This window comes from Phaenicophaeus curvirostris, chromosome 5 (genome assembly GCF_032191515.1).
Source record: "Phaenicophaeus curvirostris isolate KB17595 chromosome 5, BPBGC_Pcur_1.0, whole genome shotgun sequence".
In the NCBI taxonomy this organism is placed as follows: domain Eukaryota; kingdom Metazoa; phylum Chordata; class Aves; order Cuculiformes; family Cuculidae; genus Phaenicophaeus; species Phaenicophaeus curvirostris.
In genome coordinates, this window is record NC_091396.1 from 52601757 (window position 1) to 52626422 (window position 24666).

The 24666-nt window shown below is 42.0% G+C and overlaps 1 protein-coding gene across 2 annotated transcripts in view; it reads right to left on the reverse strand.

The window, feature by feature from the left end:
* Positions 1-14529, reverse strand: part of BTBD7 (BTB domain containing 7) — a 54988-nt gene extending 40459 nt beyond the window's left edge. For both annotated transcript variants that reach the window (XM_069858695.1, XM_069858694.1), the window contains exon 1: positions 14412-14529. The gene's annotated coding sequence lies outside the window, so the exon portion shown is untranslated. The remainder of the gene's footprint in view (positions 1-14411) is intronic.
* Between the last annotated feature and the right edge of the window lie 10137 nt (positions 14530-24666).

Genomic DNA, 24666 nt, shown 5'->3' on the forward strand with positions numbered 1-24666 from the left:
TGAGAACAGATCTCTGCCATTGTCTCCAAGGTACATCCCACCAGCTTACCTTAACAACCTGACACTGTCTCCATCAGGGCATCTGGTAACCAACACAGAGCCCTGAGACACCACAAGGGAATTCAGGAACAATCCCATGATCAGCAGGATGGTTTTACAGCTCCCATCCACTGGAGGAGTCTCCAAAGTTAGCCCTGGCCATACTGGTTGTTACACAGCATCACTACTGGAATTACTAGCTAGCAACACCTTCAGGGACAAGCACTCAGAAATTAAAAGAAAGTTGCTTGTGGTTGGAGTTCCAACTGTTTTTACAGATGTGCATTTATGATCTACCTTATTTTCTTACTATACTACCGGAGAGGGGTTTTCCACAGAAAAGTAGCTGACAGGAACTGGATATTACCTGTCTTGACCCTCCTTTTATACCATTGACAAGGCACTCAAGCAGTACTGGCATACTCAGATTTTGCTGAGGCTACAAGTCTCCAATCTCAGGAGCACACACGCTAAATGACTGCAAGCATATGGGACAGCATATCTTGAAGAAATTATAATTGCTAAGTAATTCTCTGCTCAAAGGAAATAGTTGAAATTTTGAACGACCAGCTCATTATACTGCCTGACACACATGCAAATCCACGGAAAACCTATTTTGACTCTTTTTTAAAACCCAGTTACACAATTGACCTTTTATAATTATCCAAAATTATCTGGATGATACAATAGTAAGATGTAGCAGACACAGCTGAAAGGTTCTGGTTTGGATTAGTATTGTGCAAAAATGAGGAACAGACAATATTCTTCATGATCTGGAGTCTATGAATCTGTGTTATTTTGTGATTTACTGCACTGGAAAGAAAGAAAGAAAATCCAATAAGCAAAATACCAGAACTTAAGCCACATCAGCAGTTACACGCACAAGAGGACAAGAAAAAGCAGATATAACTAGATTACAAAAGCAACTGCATTGCTTAATGCTTTGCTGAGAATCATGTGTTCTAGCTATCACAAAGAACCCTTTCTTAAAGTTAAGCATGAATTTTAAAGCATTTTCTTTTTCATGAAGTAATACACTTCTCCATTAAGAAGTTCTTCTAAAACGGAAGAAGGAAAATCCCCACAATAGGCCTTGCCTTTTATTTCTAGATTTGTTGAGAATCACAGGACTAAGTCTTAGGAGGTAAAAAAAAAAAAAAACAACCAAAAACCTGATACCAACTTTCAATAAGTCTTCTGAGAAATCGGAGTGAAAATTAACAAAACTATATTCAAACAGTATAAAGGTGTAGTCTTGTAGATACACACACTTTAGAAAGTGAAAACATCTAGAAGCGTTCTGGCAGCCGAAAAGACACAGAGCGTATAGGGAAAAAGCCTCTTTTCAATGCTGCCTTTGCAAATAGTGTTCAAAGCAGGATTTTTGATGATCAGCAAAGCAATTTAGAGTATGATGTGAATGTCACATCCAAGAAGCAATTAAGTACACTTACCAGCAACGCACACATAGACTAACTGAACTGCAGCAGTACAACCCTGCACAGAAGAGGGAGTTCCTCCCAAGCAACTTAAATGTTTTCATATACTGGCAAATGAAACTCCATCTCTGTACGCCACTGATCCTTCCAGATGGTTGCAAGCACTCACTAATTTACCAAAAAGTCTGTCTTGATTGATGATACTCACATGAAAGACTGAACTAATGTTCCTGATACAGAATTTAAAACAATCCTTTCAGCAAAAATCAGCAAGAAGTCATTTATTGCTCCGTAGGACTCTCTTGAAGTAAAACGACAGCACGTACTCTTCAATGACTTCCCATTTTTCAGAAGTTCACTTGAAAGGAACGTTATCTGACTCAGACACAAAAAGTCATTAAATCTACTCTGTAAGAAAATCGGAGAAACCCTCTCCAGCAAATCTTTATCAATATCACTGAACAGAGTAATTGGGCATGAACCTATCTACTTACAGACAAAATGAGGATAAATAATTCTAGCCAATTGAGAATAATTGTAAAATATAGTAAAGGTTTTTTCAAAAGATCTCTTTTGAGAAAACAAAAACATGCCTTTTTTTAAGGCAAATCCTCTTTGTTATAACAATATTTCAAATTACATGAAGGTACCTCAAAAAAAGGATCAGACCCTTTTTTAAAGTAGTCTGTTTTTTTCTTCCTGTCAAAGTTCCAACCAACTGTCCATTGTCTTGTCAGTGAGCGACTTAACTCAGCCAACTTCCAGCTACATTCAGACTCAGATACTGGGATCTAATACCAGTCTGTTGGATGACTCTCTCCTCTCTCTTTCTTCAAATACTGCCTGTTCTTTGTTGCAGCAGTATTCTTAGTCATCTGCTCCTTTCTTCCTCCAGGGAAAAGGCAGGAGTAGAACAAAAGTAAGAACTCCCCCATAGGAAGCTGTCCCACCTTTACACAGCCTATTTCATGGGCTTCCTATTCAAGCAACACAATTGTTCCTTGTTGTGAAGGAGGGTAGGTAGTTATTCCTCTCCGAAGTTTTCGGGATTCATATGATATTATTCTAATTTCTTTGGGAATGCCCTCCAAAGATCCCTGTTTAATGGAGAAAGGGAATTCCTCCTCTTGCTCAACTGTGACCCAACCACAACACAGGATGCTGTTTTCAATTAGCAAGTCTACTAAAACAGGGAAATCTTGGCTCAAGCCCCAACCACATGGAAGATCTGCCTCTGGATTTTAGCACTGCTGCCTTCTCACACAAAGTACCACCTCAGCCTCCTGGTACTGCAGACATTTCCCCTTTTCTCCAGGCTCAATTACTTCACAGAAAGCCATTTCATCTGAATTAGGATCTGGGAGCTTCCTGTGCACAATAGTGCTTCTAAATTCACTGCACAGTTACATTCACTGTACTTCCTCTCAGAACACGTTTCCTCAGAGAGTATACTCAAGTTACTAACATAGCAATCCCAGACACCACACTCTGTACCCACACTAATCAAGCAGCATCCATTACCTTATGGCTTGCTATTTTCAAAAAAACATCCTTTTTGTTACACAGTTTTATTTCTCTTATTAAATTCCACAGCCTTAAGAAGCACAGTAGAAGTCACCACTGATAACACTGCTTAGGGGTTTGCCAACAGTAGCTCTAGCATCCCAGTGTTGAAGTAGACCAAAAATCTTGAACCCATGTACTGATCAGCCAAATTCTGTTCAGAAATCAGTTTATTGATTACTTCTATCATCTTATTTTGGCTGCAATCAACTTCGCACCCTGCCAGCCAGCCACTGTGTCCGTAACATCATCATCTTGTGGTATTTCTGTTGTTTGGAAAGATTACCAACATCATTCCTTGCTACTTCAGTGCCTCTGCATAATCCTGGTCCTTTCTGCACAAGCTTCCAAGATGATTGGTCATAGAACAATACGCATCTCATCTACTTCCACTGAAAACTTCTGCCTATGGCCCCCCCCCCCCCCCCCAATTACCAATACATTGCAAAATATTCAAACCAATTTTCTCTACACCTCTACTTAATATACCATTGTTCTATGTAGAATACAAAAACTGGAAGGCTAAACAGAAAATCTTGGTAAAGGTCTCGAAAAGTAATCTAGTCCATGAGACATATCAGGAATTTTATTGAACAAACGTTGAATTTCCTTGTTCAGGAAAGTCACAGCCATAAAACTGACACCTTTCAGCTACAGTTTAAATAGAGTTTCTACAATAATAGTCACAAGCCACAACAAGTCTTGGACCCAACCAAAAAACCACTTCCAATATGGATTCAAAATAGACTATTTGGTGTACACAAAAAAAAGTTAATTCACTGACAATGTGGTTCCACGCACATTTCTTCAGTGGCAACGCCCACCTCAGCTACTGCCACCAACTTCTGAGAGCTCCTCCAGCACACCAGCAACCAACCAGCATATTCTCTACCATGGGATTTTCTCTCCAGTGTAATTAGCTCCCTGCACCAGTTTACTCAAGGAATGTCACCAGAGGAGGGAAGAACAGCAAGAAAAGGCTGCTCGCTCCTCACAGCCAAACACAACATGCAGTTTGACCAACATCAGTTGGTACAGCCTTCAAAAAACAAAGATTTCCAGTCCCATGCATTCATCTCTACAGCACAGCTTTCCCCCTTCTTTCTAGTAGACATTTGGGAAGCCACATAAGTCCTACCAAGGGCTTGACTGGACCATGTTTGTTTCCAGCTTATCCTCTGGTGTGGCTGCAGCAGCCACTGCTCTTAAGTACAGCATTGTCTCTATCTTCATTTAATTAGCACTTTCGGTATAACATCTTCACAGAAGCATGTAGCTGTAGGACCACTCTTGCAATATACTACTTCTCCAGCAGTGCTCTAGAAAATTAACGGTAGGAAAAGATTATCTTCAAATTGACTGCAAAGCAAGGGTAGTCCTAGGAGAAACAGGCTATTTACACAGCAGTAACTACCACCAGGATTCACTGTATCTAGCTAGCTAACTCCTGCTGCTTCTTTGGCCTGTACTACTTTTGCTGGGTATTTGTGCAGCCTGTTTCTACCTTCACCCAGGCACTGGTTGACAACCCTTCAGAGCGCAGCCATTACCAATAAAGAACCAACAACCATTGGGGTTGTTGCTTTCCTGAAAGCTTGAACATTTTAGGTATACAGTGACAGAATATTTGCATTTAGGTATTAGTTACACAGGTTAAAAATACAAAGCCACGCCTATGTGTATTTTATATTCCCCTCAATCCACCAGTGGAGTTCAGCTTGCTGTGTGCGCTGGACTGCTCACCTGTCAGCTCTTCACAGATACATCAGGGAGATCCAACACCACTTCTGAAGCCAAACCAGCAGGGAGCTGTACCTTCCTGCCACACTGCTGCTCCAGCCACGGGGTTTTGCTGCTTCCCCTCATGCCACATAGGGAGGTTACACAATCAAAGAACAATTAATTTCAGATGGCTGATCCATCACCCCACTGCTGGAGGGGACAGGTGACAGTGAGGAGAAAGGGAATTCTTGCAGGCTGGTCCGACAGAATCATAGAATAACCAGGTTGGAAGAGACCCACCAGATCATCGAGTCCAACCATTCCTATCAAAAGGCAGCTACAACTGGAAGAGTAACCCTCTGCTGTTGATATAAAGAGAGCAGACTATTGCTACCTAACTGCCTCATGACTCTACAAAACAATACGCTTTCAGTCATCCTTTTCGCTCTCTCTGAGCTTGGGCTTTCCCTCAGCAAGGCACTGCAGCCTGGCCCCAGTCACACAGGCAAAGTCCTCCCTTTGTAGCTGCTGTTTTCAAGGCTCAGGTTGCAGGGCTGACACTCTCCCTTTTCCCCATGTCTCCTAACACCCACAGTCACTCCCAGGTCTGGTCTGCTCACTGAAGCAGGCAGCAATACAAAATCATACTGGAAAATTCATCATGCATGGTATTTATACAACAACTGACTCATTTGAGAGATTGTAAACTGGTTATGGACTGCTGCCACCCTGAGCAAGTCAGCAATTCCTGGTCAAACCCACAGGCTGTTTTCCTTTTATTCAGATGCTTTTAATGTACAAAACCACAGCTAACATGGTGATCTTATGCCTGTTTGTATAAATCGGTTATCTCTGTATATACTAAGATTTTTAGTTATTTAAAAGCTTGTACATTTAAAAGAGTTCCTTCTATATTTTTTTTCTATAGGGTCAATGTAAAAGCATTAACTTCAGAAAAAAAAAAACAAACCCAAAACCCTGAAGAGCCACATTGACTTAAGTAACATTTATAACATATGACACCAATAAATCCTTCTACGCCATACACCTCAAATATTCAGCCATTCTGGTAATGGATAGTTTAGCATGTGCACATGGGAGCACGTAAAGTAGCAACATACACTAGTATGGCAACGTTTCCCCTCATGAGCAAATGTCACATACTTCCACAAACCGTCAGAACCCTCATGGGTTACACCAGTAATTTCAGCTTCACTACTTACCTTCACTAATACCTACATTTAGATTCCATGCAACTGTAACAAGAACTAAATGCTCACAAACTTTGAGGTGTCTTCCCTAAAAATACAGAAATCCATTTCAAATGAAACAGAAAATATGCTTTCTCAATGATAAAAGGAATGATTTAAGGAACGAAAGGCTTAGTCAGAAAACCAGACTAGTAGTTAGTCTACAATTAAGCTGGAGCTTTGTTTACATTTTCCCCTTGGCAAGAGAAGGAAGTTATGTCTTCCAGATTTCCTGCAACAAGCTCTCTCTGCGTTTCGAAAGTGTTCATTTTTTGTCCCGTCACACGAACAGGGAAGTTTTACAGAACACTCAAAAAGAGCACTGCACGTGTTGACATAACATGCTGTCCCTAAAAACAGATGCACCAATCATTTATGCATTTAATTTAATTAATTCAGCAATATCTACACGTATCCCATGTACACAGACTTTTTAAGACTGCACAGTCCGGAGACCTTGTAGGGCGTTTTTTTGTTTAACTATTTGCTAAGGCAAATCTGCCCTTTAACTCCTCCCTTTGTCTCCACAAGATTTGAAGCTTTTCACCTGCCCCAAAACACCTGAAAAAATAGATTTTTCAGAGAAATCAGAGTTTTAGAAGGAAAGTCTGTTGGACTGTACTAGAGGAGATACTCCGTTAAAGCAACTCATTGCTCTTAATCTCATTTTAGACCAAATTCTGTTAATCTTTCACTTACCCACAGCTGTCCTCGATACTACTAGTCTTTCACACTCAAATCAAGTGCAAATGGCAGAGAATGAAGCCACTGCCAGCGTGTGCCACACTTCCCAAACCTCCTTTGATTCTTTTATTATTTGAGATGTCATCAGTACACTGAAAAAAGTCATTGTTGCCACCAAAAAAAGCGACCTCGCTTCCCTCTCCATCCTGATGATCATTCTCACTCAAATCTCCATTCTCTACTTGCACACTCATCTTCAATCATCAATAACAGTTTTTAGGTGGATCAGCTTTTAGATTAACAAAAATTAAAGGTTCATTTTAACTTAAAGGAAACAAGCTAACCTTGTGCAGGTGGGAAAAGGGCAAGTTCCTTTCTGTTCAAATTTAAAGCAGGGATGCAACTGAGATTCACAGATGTTTACATAAGGATTCTCATTACTGTTGAAGATTGCTGGTGCTTAATACAACTCAGCCTTGATGCAGGTAACAGTCACAAAATATGAAATTTTCTAATTTTATACTTCAGGAAAGTAAGTTTATAGCTAAAAACAGAATGAAGGGAGAAGGGAAAAAGAAGGGAAGTAGACCCCCAAGAAGGTGGTGAGGAAATACCTAGGTAAGTACAAGTCTTGTTCAAAATTTGCCTGTTTGGATTAACAATGGTCAATTGAAGAACTACGCAGTAACAAAATTACTTTAGATATTCTCAGTAGAGAAAATAAACATCTTGTGAAACTTACAGTAAGAGAAAACAAATTTTATTTTCCTTAAAATGGAAAAGCCCTGAGTAATATGGACAGAACTTATGGAAAGTTTGGTTTATAACTGTACTAACATTTTCACACCTTTTTCAGTAACACCATTTTCAGAAGTCTTGTAATTTAAGCCTGAAAACCAACTCTAAATAGTAATGTCCAGGTTGCAGCATCAGAGTTCTTCATTAAGTGCAGTTAAAGACAAGCAGGTTTGATTCAGTGCAGAAATACTTACAAGAGTCACTTTACCGGGGTTACCAAGTCTTCAAGCTTGCGTCTAGAACTACAAGTACTATCAGAGAGGGGATAATCTTTTACTGTATTACTATGCCAGTAGAATATTTCGGCATTTCAAGTCCAAATGCACAGTTTCCAGAAGTGTTTAATAAAGGACTAAAACCTACGGTGATTTTAATGACCAACTAAGAAGTGCGGGTACTTTCTGATCCAAATCCCATATATTTTTATAAAGAAAAAAAAAAACCCGAAGATGATTCTCTTAAACATCATCTTTGGCTATACAAAAAATAGTCATCCATGTTGGAATTTGAGATTCTGAGGCAGCAAACACATTCTTATCCAAAATTTAGATAAGCTGAATCCCCAAATCACTCATGGAGATACTGAGCACATCGAGAGGACTCACAAGGACACTGACCAGGAACTCCTCATGCTGTTACATACAATACTTTGTGGGAATTACAGTGCTTACAACCAGCTCACCAGTAACATCTGTTGTCTCTCAGCAGCTGAAAAGTGCTAACACAGCTTAGATTCCTCCTCATTCAGTATCAAGGCCATCACCACACTGAATAATACAAAACTTCCTGTGTTGAGTGCACGTTTTGTCAACTCGGCATTCTTCTACCATTCTAGTGTCTGAAGTACAATAAACAACCTGTTACAAAAAACCTCTTAGAAGTACTTCATTAAAGACTGACAAAGTCATCTTCAACATAAAATGTCCATATAAGCAATTTGATTGTATTTTGGTGAGCTGTAGTTACTGCTAGAATGACTTTAAAGAAATCCATGAACCTATTAATGTTACCTTTCCTCCCAGCATTCAAGAGATTTTATATGTAGCTCATTTAACATAAACACACTTGAAATTGAGATGCCCAATACAGGATGAGCCAAGGTACAGGACATCAGCTTTTAATATATGCCCATATTTGATTAGTCTGATTTTTTTTTAATAGATAAGACAAAATTACACTATGTATATGCCTACACTCCTCCCCTCTCCAAGATTAAATCTTCTGGTCATTCAGTTAAATTATCACAAGCAGCTTGAGAGGTAGTAAACCTTCTACGTATTTTAAGAAACAAGGCATCTGCGTATTTCAGAGAAAACCTCTAAACGTCTCCACTTGTACAAAGTACAAGCGCAACCACATATTAAACACTACAGAATTTACAAGGATGAGCACTATAATTATAGCAGCAAAGGAAAGTCTTCAAATAGAACCTGTATCTTCCTAGACGAAGTCGAAGATCAACTCCACAGCCAGCCCTGGTTTCATTTCTAACAGTCAAGGAACTACCTTCCCCCCACTCCCTTTGTATATAGTCATCTTGATAACAAAGCTAAAGCAAGAGAAGATAAAAAAAGCTGAAAGAATATGACAACACAAGTCTAAAAAATACTGTCACATTACATTCTGACTGGATTTTGTTATTTTAGAAGGCTTTTTAGTCAGCTCTCAAGTATCATTTCCAATACCAGGGTCAGGAGAAAGAGTGTGAAAAGGAACTTTTGTCACTCCTACTGATTATTTTTAAAGCAATTAGATAAATCTACATGTCACAGAGGTGGTTTGCATACTTTATTGCTGTACAGACCTGGTGTAGCAGATGGTAAGCAAAGCAGCATTCCAATTTCTCACTAATGTGACGTGGTCTGCCTGGTCACTCAAAATACACTTTCATTTGCATATAAACAGGTATAATTTTACTAAGGTTTGATGACTTCACAGGACTTTGGTATTCTTGCTCTTTTTATTCCAAACCGCGATTCAAATCTCAGCACTGGACGATAAGAATGAACAGACTTCTCTGACCCAAACTAAAGTCCAAAACACACACACACGAGCACACAGAGACATTATTTGCAGCTCTACTGATGACAGACCTTCAGCAAGTACTAGGTCACAAAACAACATGACCAACTGAAAGACCAAGCAGCAGTCATTTATCACATTGCTGTTTCAACCAAATCCTTTGAGTTCAGCCACCATCACCATGGGCAGAAGTGTAAAATGGTACAACGAATATCCTGAAACAGAGTTTTAACAGATCTTGGACAAGGCTTCTAAATTAAAGAGGAATCATGCATATAATTATCTAGCTTGATCTCTTCTCTAAAGTCTTCCCACTAGATAACACCAAAGATTTGAAATGATGAATAATGTCAGGAAGAAAAGGATCATCTTAAAAGCTGCAAGTTAGCGTACTGAAAGAATCCTACATCAAAGGGGACAGATTAGAAATAAAAAGGCTCTTTAAGAAAATAAGGAATGGCAGTAACAGTAGCACTAGAAAGAGGTTCTTGAAAGAGAGATTTTAAAAAATTTAATTCTACACTTTACAATTTACTACAGTGGACTGGAAACAAGGCATGATAGGTAAGAAAAGAGTGATGGAAAAAAACCCCAGTCTTTCTAATGCAGGAAGAATTGAACATACAGTGATGTCTGAGCACCATACAGAACATACAGTATGACCACTGAATTCAGACAAGATCTGAGGACAAGGATCAAACAGTATTCACAAAATGGTCAGACGTTTATACATATAATAGCTGGTGTTAGAACATCAAGTTCTTAAAAACAAAGCAAGGTCTCCAGAAGATACTTACTTTATCTTAGAAAGATATTTAGGAAGATGTTACCCTCAAACTTTACACTCCCAACACCTTACTGAAAGTTTCTTCTTGACCAGTCCTGACTGCTGATGTTACTTTTTTTTTTTTTAATGTTTTATCACTCTGGTATAACAGGGTCATTCCTATTTTTCATTTAGAGAAACGGTTTAAACTCACTGATGACAGAAAATCCCCAACAGGCTGAAGGCATATCTGAGCCCACCAGTCATTTAAAGGGCACAGTCAGCAGTGTTTGGTGTAACCTTGCACAACATATCCAATGGAGCAATCAAATCAGACTTAAATGTAACTAAGTGTATACTTAAGTACAGCAACACACTTTAGGCAATGCAGTCCCACCCCCAGATACCTTTCACCCACTTGACCTTGCCTCTACACTGTCCCAGCAAACAGACTTTCCATGGCAACGTGATGACCCAGATCAGAAAATAACTTAAGATCAGGTCCCTGTTTTAATCGTTTATTTTTCACAGATCAGTTTCCGGCAGTGTTTCAGAGTGAATCCATGTAAACAGCTACCAACACAGCTGAGGGGACTGCAGAAAGCAGGAAAAAGCAGCTGTGGACCACATGTGTTCAAGCCAGTTTTGCCACTAAGCCTCTATAAAGAGCCTCATGGCCATCCTTATAAAGCAAGAAAGCTATCCGCAATACACTGGTAACTAAAATGTCACAGAATAAGCTGATGAATGCAAACTATGAAAACTTTACAGAACTTTGGATACTAATATTCAAGTCTTCCCTATCCTTTTTTCCTCCTGCCCTTTTCTACTCTCCCCAACACTCATTTTTCACTGTTTCTGCATAAAACATGCAAGGATTTCCGAATGTTCCAACATCCATTCATTACCCAGAAGACACCACTACAACTGGCATCCTTCTTGGGAGACATGCAGAACAGACTGAAGAGGCACAAAATGCAAGACTAGCATCAAACTTGGCATCTGCAGTTCCTTCTTGTTATAGTTCAGGCATACTGATAAGCCAACATATTTAAGAGCATTCTAAAAATTCACAACAGCTTCTGTCCAAAGATTTAAAGATACGCTGGTAAATCTTATTCTTGAAAGAACCTGCGTAATGAAACAGATCAATAACTACGTGACTCACTCGAAGCTCATCTAAACTAGGATTCCCAGTCTGCAGTGCACGTATAATAAAGTTTGTGCCAGACTTCGACGAAAAACAAAAAAAGGTCATTGATTTGGTAACAGAACCCAAAACTCATGGAAATACATCGAGAAAAAACCAGAAAATTTAAGAGTTAAAACTGAAACTAGCAGCTTTCTATCAGGATCCACCATAGAAGTGGTTAGATTCTCATTAGTATTATTTGGAACGTGGTTATTTTAAGAGCATTCTCACATTTTATCTACAGTTCATTTGATTCATGCAAATTACATGCAGTTCATGCAAGATGTCCATAAGATGTTCTGACTCATCCTACTTTGTGTTCCTGAAAGGCAGCCAGCCACAACTATCTTTTTCATCACTGAGCAGCCGAGATAGCAGAACGTCTTCCCTTCTTCTTGCATGTGGTCTTGTATATCAAGACCAAACTGGCACTAGGGTAGCAGGACATTTGCTGAGTGCTACATGTCCTTCTTGGTTCACATGCAGGATCACAAGATACCACAATATAAATCCAGCCTGCAAAGCAGGGCAGAAGACATCATCCCAGCCTAGAATTTGTCCAGTGGTTAATTTGTCCAATGGTTAATTGCCGTCAGTGACAGCTGTACACCTGACATCATGTGTGCAGTAACCCGAAAGGCTGCTTTCACAAGGAAGACTTAATATTTTGTTGGGCTATTCATCCAGCTCTGACAGCCCCACTGTATTAAATTCAAACATCTGGCTACAGTGTAACCTTCTATAATTTAATAAGGTTTTGTGAAGGTGTGTTGCTCAAAGTTTTGAGGTTCTCAGACAAGCATGAAAACCAAGAGGGGAGAAATGAAATTGAGAAAATCACTATAACAAGTCCATGCAAGTCTTCCAGGAAAGCTTATAAAAATAATTCTGTTCTTTCATGTATGACTCTTTGCAAATCAGTCAATGCTGGTTATGAGCATTACACCACTACTGTATCTATGACTCAGCAAGAGAATCTGCACACATGAAGAAAACTCACTTACATTAGTAAGAGGCAAGGATTTTAAAAAAGCCAGCAATTACAAGTGCCACAAAAATGATCCAAGATGACTCCTGCCTGTGCTCCTTTTATGTTTAAACATATAAAATCAGATGAGAATGTCACACCTGTTTATACAGTTGCTAAAGTTTGAAAGCAAATAAAGAAATGCTTAGTGCAGCTGAACCAAAATACAAAGGATTCAACAGTTAATGAACAGAAACAAACACTGGCTGTACATTCTACACAAAATACCGAACCTCACTTCCAAGATTATCTGTATGTAGTCCAACTACGCAAGTCTAACTTTAAATCTGAATAAAAAACAGATAGCAATTAGCAGGTTCACTTCATAATACCCAGTATGCTGGTCTAGTGTTTGATAGGAATGGTTAGACTCGATGATCTGGTGGGTCTCTTCCAACCTGGTTATTCTATGATTCCATAACTTAAGATACAATCTTTATTCGCTGACAGTCATTGGAGGTTTACATGTAAACATAAACAGATAACAATGTTTACACAATGTTATTTGATCCGACAAAGTAGCAAGTTCTAAAATGGCTCAATTACGCACCGGTCCATCATCTAATACTAGTTAGAATTAAATTATTCTAAGAAAGGGGAAAACATCACTAGTCACACCTTTCCAATACATTATCTTCCTCTAGATATTCTACAAAATAAGCACTCAGATCTTGCCTTTTGAACGCTGCAGTCTGTACATTACTAAATAAGACCTGTTTGACACCCCCAAAAATAATCTCTATGGAATTAATATTGTTATGTTGACAGCAGATGCTTTGTCGACAACAGGAGGGAGAAAGGAAGAAGAAATATTTTTGTTATTTTCTTAAGCAAAAAGTTTAAATACAGAGGGCTCTAAACTCACTTGATTTAAAAAGGAATTTGGCAGCCTGATGTAGTGGGATGTCCCTGCCTATGGCAGGGGTGTTAGAACTAGATGATCTTTAATGTCCCTTCCAATCCAAACTATTCTATGATTCTATGAATTCCTGTCCCTGCATCCCTCCATGTGAAGCTTACTAACACAGAACCAAGATGAAAGTGGTAGATGGTTTTCATTTGAAATAATAAAGGAGAACCTTAGAAGACTAGTCCTCCTACCCAGTACCTTTCAGACAGAGGGCAAGGCTTTAACTCCTCAAGCTTCTCACTGCATCAAAAGTTATGAGCCCTAAAAAAAAAAATAAATCTGTATACAAGCTTCTCTTTCTATTTTCTCCATTTCTAAGTGAAAACAGAGCACGCAGTATGTGGTAAAACCTGAGGCAACCACATCTCAGTGGTGTATCTGCCAAACGCTTTGGATTTGTGTATTACCTTACACTGGTTTGGAGCAAAGCCCCAAGCGACGCTACACCCCCCAAGCTAAATTCTCACACAAGCAGAGTCTCATCGCATCAACACGTAGTTTATCACCTCAGCGTCGCAGAATCATAGAACGGCTTGGGTTGGACGAGACCTTAAAGACCATGCAGTTCTGAGCCCCGTGGGCAGGGAGACTTTCCACTGCACTAGGTCGCTGGAAGCTCCATCCAACCCGGCCTCGAGCACCTCCAGGGCTGGGGCAGCCACGATTTGTCTGGACAACCTGTTCCAGCGCTTCCTCACCCTCCCTGGACACGCTCCGGCAGGGGGAAGCAGCAAAGACGAGGCGCCAACCCAGGCACGACCCCACCGGTACCAGGAATATTCCAGAGGAGCAAGGGAGGGGGATCTCCGGTTTGGGGTACCGGGAGCGGCCTCGCCTCGGCCTCTTGGCGCCGCTCGGCGCCAAGAGGCCGAGGCGAGGCCGCTCCCGGTGCCCCAAACCGGAGAAACCCCCACGCTGGGCCCTCCCCACGGCGCCTGACCGCCGCAGCCCCGCGGTCTCTCCCCGTCCCCTCCGCGACACCCCGCGCTCCGCCCTCACCTCGGGCAGCCGCTCGGCCGCCGCCTCATCCTCCCCACTCAGCGCCGGCCACTCCGCAGCCCCAGCCCCGCGCCCTCTCCGGCCGCCGCCATTTTGATCCCGAGCGCCAGGCTCGGCCCGGCGGGGGGAGGGTGGGGGGCGGAGGAGCGGGGGGCGGGTCACGTGGTGCGCGGGGAGGGGCGGGAGGCGGGGCGGGGTCGCTGCGTCCGTGGGAAGAGGGAATCGTGGAATCCTGGAATCACTAGGTTGGAAATCACTGGATTATCGAGTCCAACCATTCCTATCAAACACTAAACCATGCCGCTCAGCACCTCGTCCACCCGTCCTTTAAACACCTCCAGGGAAGGTGAATCAACCACCTCCCTGGGCAGCCTGTTCCAGTGCCCAGTGACCCTTTCCATGAAAAATGTTTTCCTGATGTCCAGCCTGAACCTCCCCTGGCGCAGATTGAGGGCATTACCCCTTGTCCTGTCCCCTGTCACTAGGAAGCAGAGGCCAGCACCCTCCTCTCTACAACCTCCTTTCAGGTAGTTACAGAGAGCAATGAGGTCTCCCCTCAGCATCCTCTTCTCCAGGCTAAACAACCCCAGTTCTTTCCTCATAACACTCGTGCCCCTTCACCAGCTTTGTTGCTCTTCTCTGGACTCGTTCTAGAGCCTCAACATCCTTCTTGTGGTGGGGGGCCCAGAACTGAACACAGGATTCAAGGAGCGGTCTGACCAGTGCTGAGCACAGAGGGAGAATAACCTCTCTGGACCTGCTGGTCACGCTGTTTCTGATCCAAGCCAAGATGCCGTTGGCCTTCTTGGCCACCTGGGCACACTGCTGGCTCACGTTCAGCCAGCTATCAATCAACACCCCAGCTTATATTAAGCATACATTTAGCTCCTTGCTTTGCCAAGTTGATATGAGCTCTATATGGACAGGCCACGGTCAGGTTCCAGATTTGTTTTTCACGCTAGTGATGCTGTGAAAAGCTAAACTCAATAATCAATGCCAATTTGATTATTAAGCAGGTAGTTCTTCAATGCGGCATCGGGGACACAGGGAATTATTTCACCTTATGTGTGTATCCATTGAGGCTGGTTACAGGGCTTCTATACTGGTTAAACATACATATTCACCTAAATTCTGGGAAACACTGGTTACATATTCTGGGAAATATTGGTTAAACATACATAGAACTCATTATCACATCTTACCACCCACTCTGTACATCACAGTTCCTTTGTGTTTTCAGAATCCTCTGATGCTCTTTATCTTACCTCCTTCCTCATTGTGTCCTCTTGTTGAGTTCATATTTGTTCTTTGTTTCAGCCTTTCCCTCGGCTTGGAGCATCAGTCAGAGGTAAGCTTCTTTAAGATTTGTTGCTTGTTTCAACTAGTAAACAAGCTAAACTCCTGTTACAATCGCAGTCTTTCTTACTGCAAGCTGACCAAGATTTGATTCCTATTAGAAGGCTTAGGCTAATTCATTCCCTTAACGTAATGATTTATTCCTTCCTTCACTAGGAATATATGCCGTTGACCTGGAAATAAAATCCCACCGCCTACACCAGTCCTGATAATCAGTTAATATTTCACACATATGGGAGAATCATAGAATCACTAGGTTGGAAAAGACCTTTGAGATCATCAACTCCAACCGTACCTGTCCCCAACTAAATCGTGTCCCCAAGCACCTCATCTATCCATCTTTTAAATACCTCCAGGGATGGTGACTCCACCACCTCCCTAGGCAGCCTGTGCCAGGGCTTGATAACCTTTTCTGTAAAGAAATTTTTCCTACTGTCCAATCTAAACTTCCCGTGTCACAGCTTGAGGCCATTGCCTCTTGCCCTATCACCTATCACTTGGGAGAAGAGACCAACACCCACCCCTCTGCAACCTCCTTTTAGGTAGTTGTAGAGAAAATAAGTGCGAGCAGTAAAGACACACACAGCTTTCCCCATGGTTACTAGAACTGCTTCTGCCACATTTTCTTAAGAGAAAAACACAATGAGATTCAATCAAGATCAGAACATATCACCCACCTTGTCTATCAATGTTTTCTAAATCAGAGAAAGTGACCAAAAATTTACCTCTAAATATACCTTATTAGAACAATAAAACCACTTAAGTAAAACAAGATACTTGAGCACTTTAAATGAACTAAGCACCATTCCTCAATATATGAGAAGGTCTGGGAAAAACGTTTCATGCACAGGACAAAAATAAATTCGCATGGCAGAAAATATTCAGCAGGCTGAAAGCCACATCTGTGACCATCCTTGGTTGCTAAAGGTGAGCTATGACTGATTATATCCCCTCCCAACTTCGCTGACAATCCATTTCTGGAGGGAAGTCTTCCTCCCACTTGGCGTTGCACTGTCCTCCAACTGTCTCTGTGATTAACTTGCCTGAATACAGCAGACCTCCCTAACTACCTCTTGGCATAACATCCTATAATGCTAAGCAGCTTACCAAGAAGCCAGGAAAAAAACCCTAACCCTCTCATATATTTGTCCATGTGGAAGCTTGTTTTCTGACTTGTTTCAGCCTAAAAATGGAGCAGAAAGACAGTTAGTTGGGCTGTACTCCTTGAGGTCTCCAGTATTGTAGTATCTGAAAGAACCACAACCTTCGAGTCCCATAGCCACACAGTACCACTGTGAGATAAGGCACTTTTTATCATCACAGTTTAATAGATAAAGTTTAAATGTCAGTGGTATGCTTGTATATGGTAAAGGGGGACTACGTTCTGTTAATATTATGTCTTCACAAGCTGTTTTTGCTATGGTCAGAAGAGCTAATAAAACTGACTGGCAGGCAGAGCTCAGCTCTTCTGGAGGTATTGCCTCCTACAGCCTTCCCATCTTTTGTTTCTGCCTCTTCTTGTGCCTGGCCTAACCTGCTTTCCAGTCCCTGCTATTAGGAGCCACAATCTTGGAACACCACATACACAGTGTTCAGCTTGTTTTGCCCTGTTTTTCTGTAGAAATGTGGTCTATATGAATCACATTGCCAGTCTGTGCATATGTGGTTTTAGGTCTGTGACCTCTGCGAAATATGTTTTAATCCATTGATCCATTTCCCATTTGGATCCCTGTAGATGCTGCAACTACAGAAAAGGCTTCATTTGTCTTAGCCCCTAGAGTCAAGCAGCCAAAAGACACAATCCTATAGGAAACTAAACTGCAGTAATTTTAATGCACGTGGAATTACTAATTTAAATATAACTATTACGAGAAATGATCACAGCCAGGGTGTTTAAATGTCAACAATGTGAGACAGCCCCTGCCTCTCATATCATTTATGATTTATAATATCATTGCTATAATTGTAGCAGTGCCTTGCTGAGACCAGCATAGAAGTAAGAACCAGCTAAAATTAAATAAGTAAGATTCAGGTCACAGGGCTTTTAGGCTGAGGAGAAATAATATGCCAATTTGGTTTCAGGTACTAGGAACTAGTTATGGATTCATTGCCAAAGTTTTGTAGGTAGGTGAAGATACCCATTCTTACAATCATAGAATCATTAGGTTGGGAAAGACCTTTGAGATCATCAAGTCCAACCGTACCTGTTCACTAGTAAATCATATCCCTTAGCACTTCATCTATCCATCTTTTAAATACCTCCAGGGATGGTGACTCAACCAACTCCCTGTTACAGCACTTGATAGCCCTTTCTGTGAAGAATTTTCTCCTATTTTTACCAATATAAACTTCCCCGTCACAGCTTGAGGCCATTCCCTCTTGTCCTACAACCTATCACTTGGGAGAAGAAACCAACACCCGCCTCTCTACAACCTCCTTTCAGGTAATGGTAGAGAGTGATAAGGTCTCCCCTCAGCCTCCTTTTCCCTGTTTACACCTACCAGTCATCATCAGCTAAAAAGGCCAAGGCCTCTGCCAGCACCACATCTGGCTTTGAAAAGGGCTGCAGCTCCGATGGGTCCATGATTTCTGGGCTATGTGTGACCAAGGGGGTCTGATCCTTGTAGTGTCCTCGTGCCTCAAGAGAAACGTCATCTGCACAGTTAGGAAGTAAAACAAATAATCACATTCATCATCCCAAGACACTCATATGATACGTGTTTGTATGACACTATGAAGCAAGGTGTTACATGCTCATTAGTTATTTTGGTGGTCTTTAAAAATAAAAAAAATCTTATGAGTTATGTTAGGACACAGATTTTACCTTCCCTTTCTCTGCCTGGGGTCTTAACTTCTTGAGTTTTGCTGGGAATGGAACTCTTGTTTCCATAGAACTATCAATACTGGCACCCAGATTTATTTCCTGAGTCAGTAAGAGCCATTGGAGTCTATCATTACATTGATGTAGTTCATTTCTTTTTTCCTGTGTTTATGATTTGGTATTTATCAACACAGAATTTCCCTGGAGTTAACCCTACAGTCATCCGGTATTGGTTTCCATTGGCTTCCCTTGACGCAAATCTTTAGGCTTGGCTCTCCCTGGTAATCTCATACTACCAGCAGGCTCTAGCTCCTCAGAAATCCTCTTCTTGTCTGGTCAGCTCCAAATATTCGGAACAGTTTGGGCAAACCATCTGGAGGTCCTGCTGGATAATATCTCTGCGATGAGAAATTATTATTTCTATATTTTATTTCCTCTCTTAAAAAAACTGCAATTCCTGACAGGGATTCCTTCTTCCCCCACGGTAATGTCAGTCCTTAAAGAACTTTTTGGTGGAGCAGGAGGAAGAGGAAGGGAAGGAGGAAATGTGGGGCAGGAGGAGGTAGGAAGTGAAGATGACCCCTATGACAGGAGGGAACTGGCACGGCTTTTGAAAAGCGCATTGAGCGTCCAGTGCAGAACCCAGGCAGCGTGTGAAAGGTGGCAGAAGAGCCGGTGGTGACTTCCTCCATGTTTTCACATGGCGTTGCAACCTGGTCTACCCTCACCTAATATGTTGCCAGCTGGATGGCATATTCTAATAGCAGACTTAAAGGACTGTTTCTTCACAATTCCACTACATTCACAGGACACACCAAGATTTGCTTTTACAATTCCCGCCATAAATAAATCCGAACCTGCAGAGCGGTATGAATGGGTGGTTTTACCACAGGGAATGAAAAACTCACCCACCTTGTGTCAATTGTACGTTGCATGGGCCTTGCGACCCATTCGTCAACAATGGTCAAAGACAATTATCTACCACTATACGGATGATATACTTTGTTGTCAAGAGGCCCCCTTTGGCGACATGGCGTTAAAAACCTTAATAGACATGTTAGCAGCAAGAGGGCTTGTTATTGCACCTGACAAGGTACAAAGATCAAGCCCCTGGAAATATTTGGGTTGGCATATCACTGATGCTCAAATTCGGCCTCAAAAGATAGAGCTCAAAACTTGTTTAGAAACAGTGAAAGATGTACAGACATTGCTAGGTGACATTCAATGGGTATGTAACTGTGTCGGGATTTCAAACACTGAAATTGCCCCGCTGACTGCGTTATTATGCAATGCGGACCCAGCTCATGAGATTGAACTTACTGCAGAACACCATAGCCTGTTGCAAAAAATTGTTTGCAAATTGCAAACTTCTTGGTCATCTCGGCAAATCGTAGATATACCTATTTCACTTATAGTGTGTAATGGTTTAGAATCACCGTATGCCGTCATTTGTCAGTGGCAAAACAAAAAGGGGGAGACAGTCTCTACCTTACTGGATAGTAATGCCACTGACAAAGACGGGTTTGATGAATTTATCATCTTGGAATGGGTATTTCTAAGAGTGCAGCCAAAAACAAGTATCCAAACCCGACCTGATGCTGTAGCAGAATTGTTACGAAAAGGTAGATCTCAAATCATTGAGCTCACTGGACAAGAGCCTGCAGATATTAGCATCCCAGTTAATGCTGTAGACCTGGAGTGGTGGTTACGAAATGTAACGGCAATTCAGGAAGCCCTATTAGGATTTGTAGGGAAAATACATTCACAGCATCCACAAGGGAAAAGGTGGCAAATATTGTGCCGAAATCAGTGGTTGGAAAAAACGAAGGTCAGCACACAGCCACTGACAGATGGTCTTACTGTCTATACTGATGCTGGAAAACGGTTGCATTGTGCTGTCTGTGTATGGCACAATGGCAACGCGTGGCACAAACACATTATAGAGGGACAACCTCAAGATTCTCTCCAAACCTTGGAATTAACTGCTGTAGCCTGGGCCTTGTTAAATTGGTTGAACGTTCCTCTCAATGTTGTCACAGACTCACTATATGTGGCAGGAGTAGTGCCCAGGTTAGAAGATGCTCTTATAAGAGAAACAAACAATCCCAGACTAGGGACATTATTTATGCAGTTGCAATCAACACTTCAACAACGTATTGAGCCTTGTTGTATTATTCATGTTCGTAGTCACCAACTTGACGTGGAGCTGGGAGAAGGAAATCAAATAGCTGATAGTTTGGTTAGTCCAGCTCAACATATGCCGCCTATGGATAAGTTTTGTCAAGCAAGACAGAGCCATGAGCACTTTCACCAGAACGCCAAAGGTTTAAGATGACAATATGATTTAACAGAAAATGAAGCCCGCAGTATTGTACAGGCTTGCCCACAATGTGGGAATCACGGCCCGGGAATAGGGATAGGAGTTAACCCTAAAGGTTTAAAATCCTTAGAACTTTGGCAAACAGATGTTACACATATTGCGGAATTTGGAAGGTTGAAATGTGTTCATGTAACAATTGATACCTTCTCGAAATTTGTCTGGGCAACTGCATTGCCTGGGGAAAAGGCACAACACGTTTGTAAACATTTGTTATCTTGTTTTGCGGTAATGGGGGTGCCTGAGACCATAAAAACGGATAATGGGCCTGCCTATAGTAGTCAAAAGACGAGGATTTTCTTGTCTAAATGGGGAGTTCGACACCTTACAGGGATTCCGCATTCCCCTACTGGACAGGCTTTGGTAGAGCGAACGCATCAAGTTTTAAAAGATTATTTGCAAAAGCAGAAAGGGGAAGACATGGATGCGCAAATGAGGTTAAGTAAGGCATTATTTACGTTGAACTATTTGTGTTTAATGGGTAACAGAGAAGAGCCATCAGTAGTAATACATCATCAGAGTATAAAGTTAAGTGAGAAAACAACTATTCCTCGCTTTTGAGTTCTATATAGGGATCCGATAACTGGGGTATGGAAAGGACCTGTTGCTGTTATATTCAATGGTCGAGGATATATGTGTGTTTCCACAGAGGGTGGTCCTAAATGGATACCAGCTAGAAGCATTCGACCCTATCGAGAATCATCTATGGCACGCGACCAATTGCCAACACAAGAAGACAATGCGAGTGAATAAATGAAGAGATCAGAAGTTTGTTATCTTGATGTTTTGTGTACTTGTAGTAGTTGGACTAATGTTGTTGATAATGGTAGTTTTAGGGATAGCACTTTTTAGCTGTGTAATATGATGTGTAAGAAAAATACTGTTGCACGTAACGAATGAAGCCTGGCTTGTTCAAAAACAAAAAGGGGGAGTTGTGGAAGGGTGGCTCGACGACCGAGGATATGATTTAATAGCAGTGAACAATCCAGGGTTCAACATTCAGGATTAAACCTGGCGTTCCCCTTTAAGCTGCCCTCGGTATGTTGGCCGGGAGAAGCGCATAACAAAAGCCCGGGACTCAGCCCGGGAAAGTCCCTGAAACGGCCGGACCAGCCCCCACTTCGCGCGCTCAACCCTCTTGAGCCAATCTTGTAACTTTTAAGGCGTGGACAGTATAGTAGGACCAATTATAAGTTGTTCTGTTGGCGCGTGCTCTGTTGGAAAAGTATATAAGGAGTGTTGTGTTTCCGAATAAAGGAGAACGATCCCTATAGTGAGAAAAGATTTAAATTCAAAACATTTGCAAGTTTTCATAAAAATGTCGAAGCAGAGAATTCTGAGAAACCAAAGAGCGAAGAAATCGGATTGTAAAACAGAGCAATGCAGGAAATTCTTTAAAAGTTAGTCTTTCTTTTAATGTGGTAGCAGGACTATTCTATCATAGAGGTCTCTCAGCTCTCTCTTGCTTCCATCTCCCTTTAAACACCACAGTGATTCCTTCCCCAAGCTTAAACAGCAGCAGCACTGTAACGCTCTTTCACCAGGCAGAGCCCAGTGAAGCCTCATATTCCACAGACAGTGGGAAGAAAGATTGTTAGGGCCCTCTCCAAAGCAGTGCTTAAACATCAGCATTCCTACAAGGCTCTGGAAGCCGAGCTGGGAAGCTCACCACAGTGACAGTTCAATCCAGCTTTGGACTGAAAACATTTTTCTCCTATAACCCTTCCAATCTCCCTCACTGTGTTTGATGTTAGAGCCATTTTGCTGGGTTTTTTTATAGAGCACGTTATCAAAATAAACACCTTCTACGTGACGCTGTGGTTGTAGACAGCTGTTTACACCTACCAGTCATCATCAGCTAAAAAGGCCAAGGCCTCTGCCAGCACCACCTCTGGCTTTGAAAAGGGCTGCAGCTCCGATGGGTCCATGGTTTCTGGGCTATGTGTGACCAAGGGGGTCTGATCCTTGTAGTGTCTTCGTGCCCCAAGAGAAACGTCATCTGCACAGTTAGGAAGTAAAACAAATAATCACATTCATCATCCCAAGACACTCATATGATACGTGTTTGTATGACACTATGAAGCAAGGTGTTACATGCTCATTAGTTATTTTGGTGGTCTTTAAAAATAAAAAAAAAACCTTATGAGTTATGTTAGGACACAGATTTTACCTTCCCTTTCTCTGCCTGGGGTCTTAACTTCTTGAGTTTTGCTGGGAATGGAACTCTTGTTTCCATAGAACTATCAATACTGGCACCCAGATTTATTTCCTGAGTCAGTAAGAGCCATTGGAGTCTATCATTACATTGATGTAGTTCATTTCTTTTTTCCTGTGTTTATGATTTGGTATTTATCAACACAGAATTTCCCTGGAGTTGACCCTACAGTCATCCGGTATTGGTTTCCATTGGCTTCCCTTGACGCAAATCTTTAGGCTTGGCTCTCCCTGGTAATCTTATACTACCAGCAGGCTCTAGCTCCTCAGAAATCCTCTTCTTGTCTGGTCAGCTCCAAATATTCTGAACAGTTTGGACAAACCATCTGGAGGTCCTGCTTGATAATATCTCTGCGGTGAAAAATTATTATTTCTATATTTTATTTCCTCTCTTAAAAAAACTGCAATTCCTGACAGGGATTCCTTCTTCCCCCACGGTAATGTCAGTCCTTAAAGAACTTTTTGGTGGAGCAGGAGGAAGAGGAAGGGAAGGAGGAAATGTGGGGCAGGAGGAGGTAGGAAGTGAAGATGACCCCTATGATAGGAGGGAACTGGCACGGCTTTTGAAAAGCGCATTGAGCATCCAGTGCAGAACCCAGGCAGCGTGTGAAAGGTGGCAGAAGAGCCGGTGGTGACTTCCTCCATATTTTCACATTGCCCTTCTCCAACACTTTCTCCCTTGTGTTGCAGCCAGCCAGCAGAGTGACCGGAGCCTTTGAAGGTTGACATCCTCATGAGGATGATGCTGTCTAGCACATGCATTCTCTCCTTGGGCACCCCTTCCACTTTGATCTGGGCACGGTGCATGAGGTGTCGGCGAAGGATTCCTGCATCTGTGTGTAGCCGGAGGACACCTGCAGGAGGGAGAGGCTGCTGGAGAACATGTTGTGCTTCCTCCGGTATGCTGAGGATTCGCTGAATCATTTTTATTCATTATCACTTTATTACCCCCCTAACCATGCAATGGTGCTGCTTTCTTCTTACCACCACAAACTCTGGGCTCCTGACACCTTCAAGAGGACTGTCCTCAATGGGACTGACATTTCACAGGGAGAGCGGCAACTCAGACATCCTCCTAAGCATTTGGTAGAACAAGGCTGGATTTTCCAGCTTCTCCTTTCTCCCTGATAGGCTTATCCTTTTCAAGGAGCATTTGGTCCTATTCATCCTTCCCAGGTCCTTAGGACTTTAAGCTTTTGCCCTTAGAGCGTCCTTAGCAGGAAATGTACCGCTTGGAGTAGCTAGGGCACGTCTGTGGGAGCTGTCTTGCTGTTTCGCTCTGGGTATTTATCACACACAGAGTTGGGCGATGATCCCAGGGTGTGGTCAGGAATGGAATTAAATCCTTTGGGATTAATCCTTTGGTTGGTCACAGGCAGCCCTTTGTCCAGGGCTCAGTGTTGGGGCCAGTCTTGTTGAAGGTCTCTATTATTCATCTGGGTGAGGGGATTGAGTGCTGCCTAAGTAAGTTTGCAGATGACACCAAA